This window comes from Cajanus cajan, chromosome 3, assembly GCF_000230855.2.
Source record: "Cajanus cajan strain Asha chromosome 3, NIPB_CcT2T_4, whole genome shotgun sequence".
Classification (NCBI taxonomy): domain Eukaryota; kingdom Viridiplantae; phylum Streptophyta; class Magnoliopsida; order Fabales; family Fabaceae; genus Cajanus; species Cajanus cajan.
Window position 1 is genome coordinate 1641281 of NC_138519.1, and position 6329 is coordinate 1647609.

General features: G+C 32.3%; 1 long non-coding RNA gene across 17 annotated transcripts; it reads left to right on the top strand.

Moving 5' to 3' along the window:
- The first annotated feature begins 327 nt into the window (after positions 1–327).
- LOC145955427 (uncharacterized) lies at positions 328–5076 on the top strand. Of its 17 annotated transcripts, none has more exons than XR_014432056.1 (11): positions 328–605; positions 695–1216; positions 1417–1468; positions 1591–1624; positions 1730–1775; positions 2408–2612; positions 2717–2898; positions 3610–3772; positions 3836–4311; positions 4584–4686; positions 4767–5076. It is a non-coding gene; the product is annotated as an uncharacterized LOC145955427 (long non-coding RNA). The 17 variants fall into 17 exon arrangements; XR_014432067.1 differs by adding an exon at positions 4389–4435 and having other exon boundaries at positions 329–1216; XR_014432057.1 differs by having other exon boundaries at positions 330–823; positions 985–1216.
- Positions 5077–6329: the final 1253 nt, after the last annotated feature.

Consider the following 6329-nt stretch of genomic DNA (forward strand, 5'->3'; position numbering starts at 1 on the left):
CAAGAAAAATTAATTTTAAATTTGATTTTATACGATTTTTATCAATATATCTAAAATATGTTTTTTATAATTATTTTATTTAATGATAAAATAAAAAAATAAAAAATACCTATTTGTCCTTTTTAATTAATTTTTTGAAGATTTATTTATTTTAAAATATGATAATATAAAATATTATATATCATTATAAATTATAAATTAAAAATGAGAATATTTAATAGAAATATAACATAAATAATTTTAAAAAAAGTGAAATTGTTTAAATTCTCCAATGCGTCCTGACCGTCTCTTTTCTCTATATAAATGTTGTGTCACTCTCTCCTCTCACTCTATATGACTCTCTTCTGAGTCACTCTCGGGAGTCGTTCTCTTCTGAGTCACTCTCTTCTCTTACTTATTTTCTTTTTGTGCGGTGCAAAGACCGGTCCATATGGGTATTGCAGTTCCTCAATCTGATGACATTGTGTAGATGGAAGTGACGTGTCGCTCTCTCCTCTCACTCTATATGACTCTCTTCTCTCTCTCCTCTCACTCTATATGACTCTCTTCTCTCATTTCCATTCTCAAGAGTCACTCTCTTCACTTACTCTTCATTCATTTCCGGTGTAAGAGTTTCTCTTCAAAGAGTCTTCTCTCATTTTCACTGTCAAGAGTCACTATCTTCTCTTACTCTTCATTCTTTTCCGGTGTTAAGAGTCTCTCTTCAAGAGTCACTCTCTTCTCTCACTCTTCATTCGTTTCTGGTGTCACGAGTCTCTCTTCAAGAGTCTCTGTTCCGAAGAGTCTCTGTTTCGAAGATAGCACTGCCACACGTTGGTTAGATGTGAACACTCATCTATTCAGACTCTTTTTTATTGTTCTTGTTTGTTCTTTTTTGTTTTTGTTAGTCTTGAGAGTTTTTCTTTAATTCTTGTTCTTTTTGTGTGGTGCAAAAACCGGTGGACATGAATTTTACCGTTCCTCGCTGGTGACCTTCTTTAAAAGGTAAAAATTAAAGTGATGTTATCCGCTTCTTCTCTGTCTTTCAAATCAATTTTTTGTGTCATTTATTTTTTGATTCTTGTTTCATTTGTTTCTCATTCATGTTTGTCTTTGTTATTGGCAAGAGTTTTTCTTTCTGGTGACGTTGTGCAGATGGAAGGTAGAAAGTAAAGTGATGTTATCATTTCTATTCTCAAGAGTCACTCTCTTCTCTTACTCTTCATTCGGTTCCCGTGTAAGAGCTTCTCTTGGAAGAGTCTCTTCTCTCATTTCCCTTGTCAAGAGTCTTTCTTTGATAACACTTGCAGACTCTTACTCTTCTTTCCCTTTTCTTCTATTTCTGCAGACTCTTTTTTCTTGTTCTTGTTTTTTCTTTTTTGTTTTTGTTACTCGTGAGAGTTTTTCTTAAATTCTTGTTCTTTTTGTGTGGTGCAGAAACCGGTGGACATGAATTTTACCGTTCCTCGCTAGTGACCTTCTTTAAAAGGTAAAAATTAAAGTGAAGTTATGCGCTTCTTCTCTGTCTTTCAAATCAATTTTTTGTGTCATTTATTTTTTGATTCTTGTTTCATTTGTTTCTCATTCATGTTTGTCTTTGTTATTGGCAAGGGTTTTCTTTCTGGTGACGTTGTGCAGATGGAAGGTAGAAACTAAAGTGATGTTGTCAACTGTTTGTGCTTCTCTACTTTTCAAATCAATTTCTCGTTTCATTTCTTTTTAATTATTGATTGTCTTTGTTGCTTGCTAGGGTTTTTCTCTTTGTTCCTCACTCTGGTGACCATGTGCCGATGAAGGTAAAAATTAAAGTCATGTAATGGTGATGCTATTGGTGAGTGTGTGCGTGGAGTGGTGGATTGATAAAATGTCCTTATTTTAGCAGATTTTTTTTTGATTTTTACAAACGTGAATTGTGGTTTGCAATTGTGTTTGTGATGAAGGATATTGATTTCTTTTTAAATCCTAAAGAATAAGGAAATGTGGTTTGCAATTGTGTTTGTGATGAAGGATATTGATTTCTTTTTAAATCCTAAAGAATAAGGAAATGACGCCGTAATTTGTTTTGGATAGTTAAAAACAAATTGATTTACAAGATGACAACTAAAGGCCTTTTCTCCTTATTTTTATTAAGATATGTGGTACATATATGTATTTTCATTGTTTTATAGAACTAGAAAATAATGAGTGATTAGATCTGTCTTGAGCGAGGTAATCAAAGATTTCCAACTATTTGAACTTGAGTTATATCTCCCTTATTATAAAATGATGATGTCTATGAGGGAATTGTCCAATACCATGCTTCTATTTAGTATTTTTATATTTAAGTGAAACTATTTCTTAAAGTTCAGTTTTCATTCCGTTTGTAGGAAGGATAATGCTCAAGCTTGTGTACTTTTCACGTATTTGATCTGATCAGAATTCTTTAAAGATTGCAGCTTCCAATAAACCTTGAAGCAACTCTTTGAGGAATTTGATAGTGGTGATGATTCTTCATTGCTAGGATCTGTAACAGTGCACATAATGGAAGCTTTGCAAACAAATTTAGATAGAAGATCAAAGCAGTATAAAGACCCTGCATTGACATATCTTTTTCTCATGAACAATGTTCATTATGTTGTCAGATTAGTTTGGAGGTATGTTTTCGACATTTTTTATTATGAATTTCTTTAAATCCCAATTTTATTGCATGTTTTGGTGGTTCAAAGTCTTTTTTTGTCTGAACTCTCTTCTATTCTAGGTCTGAAGACAAGGATTTGCTAAGGTATGACTGGGTACAAATGACATTGGAGGATTGTTCAGCAGCATTCAAATCAATACAAAAGAAATACTTGGGCAAAAGTGGCAATTGAGAAAGATGCTACAAAGACTGCAGTTACAGATGGAACTGTCCATCCTTTGACACACACTGTCATTAACTATGTGAGTTTTTTTTTTGAGTAAGTTCAGTGTTTGAGTAAATTCAGTGTTGTCTGATCCCAATTTTGTAGCCATATCTTCTAACATTTTTTGCTGTGTTCATTGATGAGATGACAAATTTGTTGGTCATTATTTATTATCATTCCTTACATGTCAGATTTTTAAAATTTATTTTACAGTTCTGATTTATTCTGCTCATGGACATTTTAGTGCATTTCTTTGTTAGATCGACGTGCCATGTTACAAGTTTGGTCACTTAGTTTCTAGGTGTTTCTTTTGTAGTTTTATTGAAAGGATATCTTGTTGATAGAATTGGTTCAAAATCTAAAGGAAAGAATTAATTTTTATTGATGATCCTGAAATACCAAATGTTGTGCCATTGTGGTAGCAGCCTTAGGATATAGGGTAGAACTAGAAAATAATGAGTGATTAGATCTGTCTTGTGCCAATCAAATATTTCCAACTGTTTGAACTTGAGTTTTATTTTCCTTATTATAAAATGATTGTCTATGAGGGAATTGTGCAATCCCATTCTTCTATTTTATTTATTTATATTTAAGAGAAACTGTTTCTTAAAGTTTAGTTTTCATTACCCTTGTAAGAAGGATAATGCCATACTCTTCTCTAATGTGTATGGGTAATTTTTTTCAGGATCTTTATTGTAGATCTGATGTTCAGATATTTGACCTGATCAAAATTCTTTAAACTTTGCAGCTATCAATCCACCTTGAAGAAACTTTTTCTGGTATATAGCTGTGTGAATAATTCAAGCTTTGCAAACCAATTTAGATGGAAAATCAGAGCAGTATAAAGACCCTGCATTAACACATGTTTTTCTCATGAACGATACTCATTATATTATAAGATGTGTTTGGAGGTATGTATTCGACATATTTTGGTTTTGAAAGTCTTTTTTCCTCTTAACCCTCTTCTGTTCTAGGTCTGATGCCAAGGATTTGCTAGGGGATGATTGAAGCCAAGGTCTGAAGCCAATGACATAGGAGCATTGTTCAGCAGCATGCAAATCAATAAAAAAGAAATGCTTGGGCAAAGGTCTTGTTCTAGTGAACTTGCTGACAATTACATGTCTTGCATCTTTCTTAGATGTCACTTGGATAATATTAAAATATGTTTAGCCCCTCTAAAATTATCAAAATATATATTGGTTATGAATTTCCTTAAATCACAATTTTCTTACGTGTTTTGGTGTTTGAAAGTGTTTTTTCCTCTTAAACCTCTTCTGTTCTTGGTCCTGAGGCCCAAGGATTTGCTAGGGGATAACTGAAGCCAAGGTCTGAAGCCAACGACATAGGAGAGGTTTTCAGCAGCAAGCAAATCAATAAAAAAGAAATGCTTGGGCAAAGGTCTTGTTCTAGTGCATGTCTTGCAGCTTTCTTAGATGTCACATGGATAATGGTAAAATATGTTTAGCCCCTCTAAATTGATCAAAAATTGCTTTTAGTCTCTTTAATTATTTTTTCGTCCTATTTCAGTCCCCCAAATTTAGAAGTGCATCACTTTTAGTCCTCCAAGTACATTGGTAATGCTCAAAAATGGTTTTAAGTAGCTATTCCCAAATTTCAGGGACTAAAATAAGATAATTTTAGAAAGACTAAAACTGAACTAGAAAATTTTTGGACGGAATAGGAGCAAAAACTGATTTTACCCTTTTGTTTTTGATAATGAAGGTGTTCTAGTAGATTGATTTGTTTTTTCCTGATGTTTGGTTTGATGCGAATGCTCTTTTTCTTCTTAAAACTGGAAGCAGTAATGGTGCTTTATTAAGGACAGGTAGCCTTTCACTTTCAGTTGCTTCTTTATGAGTAATGTCTTTACTTGTTTTGACACGTCTACATGTATTGTGTTATCAGGTTTTAAGAAATTGAATGTTATGTTCGAGGAACTCCATTAGAGATAATCTCAGTGGACAGCTCCCGACATCCATTTGCTAGTGTCTCTCAGGCCTGCAGTTGCTGAAATCTTGTTGGTATCCTATAGATCGTTTGTCAATTGTTTTGGGTGGGTTCTCATTTTAATTTATGTCATTCCTATTTAATATGTGTTGTTAATGGTGATATAATCGGTGAGTGTGTGTGGAGTGATGTAGACAAATGTCTTTATTTTAATTGAATTTTCTTTTTCTTTTTAAATTTTACAAGTGAGAATTGTGATTTGCGACTATGTTTGGGTGAGTGGTATTTACAAATTTATTTTATTTGCTAAAGATTTAGGAAGCAATGACTTAATATGATATGGATAATTATGTTATATCAATGCTAGGCAATAGGCATGTAGTTCTAAATAGCTGTAGCTGTATTATATCATATTCGTGTTCCTATTGGTATCAGTACTACCGAAAAGCTAGCACATTCATAGGATTTCTTGTGCACAGAACCAAATACATTAGAAAGCCTCATGCATTAGGTAAAACATTTTTCCGCATTTTACTCAAATTTATTAAGTGACCATTTAATGCAACACACGCACCAATCGTAGGCCAACTAAAAAATGTTAAACAACCTATCATAACATATATTCAAACTAATCATACTCACAAGAGCTGAAATGTTAAAAAATAGTATAGTAATTACAATGTCTTGCCTGGCAAGGACTTTTAATGAGCACTGTGTCTGTCAATCTTCTCTGCTTCCTAGGTGGAGATAAAGGTTGATCCTCAAGATGTGGATACATCCTTCCTTGGTTTCTTACCCATGTATCATTACAGCCTTCTTTGATGGATTCTATCTTTAATTCCAAGTAATCTTCCCCGCCTAGTTTTTTCAAGAAAATAAAAAAACACAATGAATAACTTATTCATCTTTTATAATAACAAAATTTAAATAGTAGAGGAATAAAATAAATCAGTTTCTGTAGTATTTCAGGGGTTGGGACTTGGGCTGTGATCTTGCATCTTGACAAGAAGTTCAATAAGTGCAATCAAATATAAAATAACTTTTGATATCTCAAAGATTGGGTAAGGTTAAGTTTTTGTTATTGATTATTCTTTGTAAATCGGTGTGTTTATTATAATTTTGGCTAAAATAATAATTTTATAGAACAATAATATGGGTTAATATATTTCTTATGTTTCTTTTTATATAAATTCATCTTAACTTTTATATTTTTTAATAAAAATAAAATAAAAATAGTAAGTTAGTCCATAAAATGTACTAAGCATGAAGTATGTTGATTTCTAAAATGAATTAAGTTAATTTAGTAGTTGAATTAAATATTTATTTGAAAAAAATTTGCCTATAAGACACCATCGTATAAGACATCCTAAGGTTTTGCTCATTTGTCCGTGTGTGATTTATCTGTCTCTATGTTTGTCCTTATTTTTGTATGTGTGCTTTATTTTAAATTGTGTTTGTTTTTGTGTCTTTATCTATCTATGCTTATATCTTTGTCACTCCTTTTGTGTGGTTGTTTGTGTG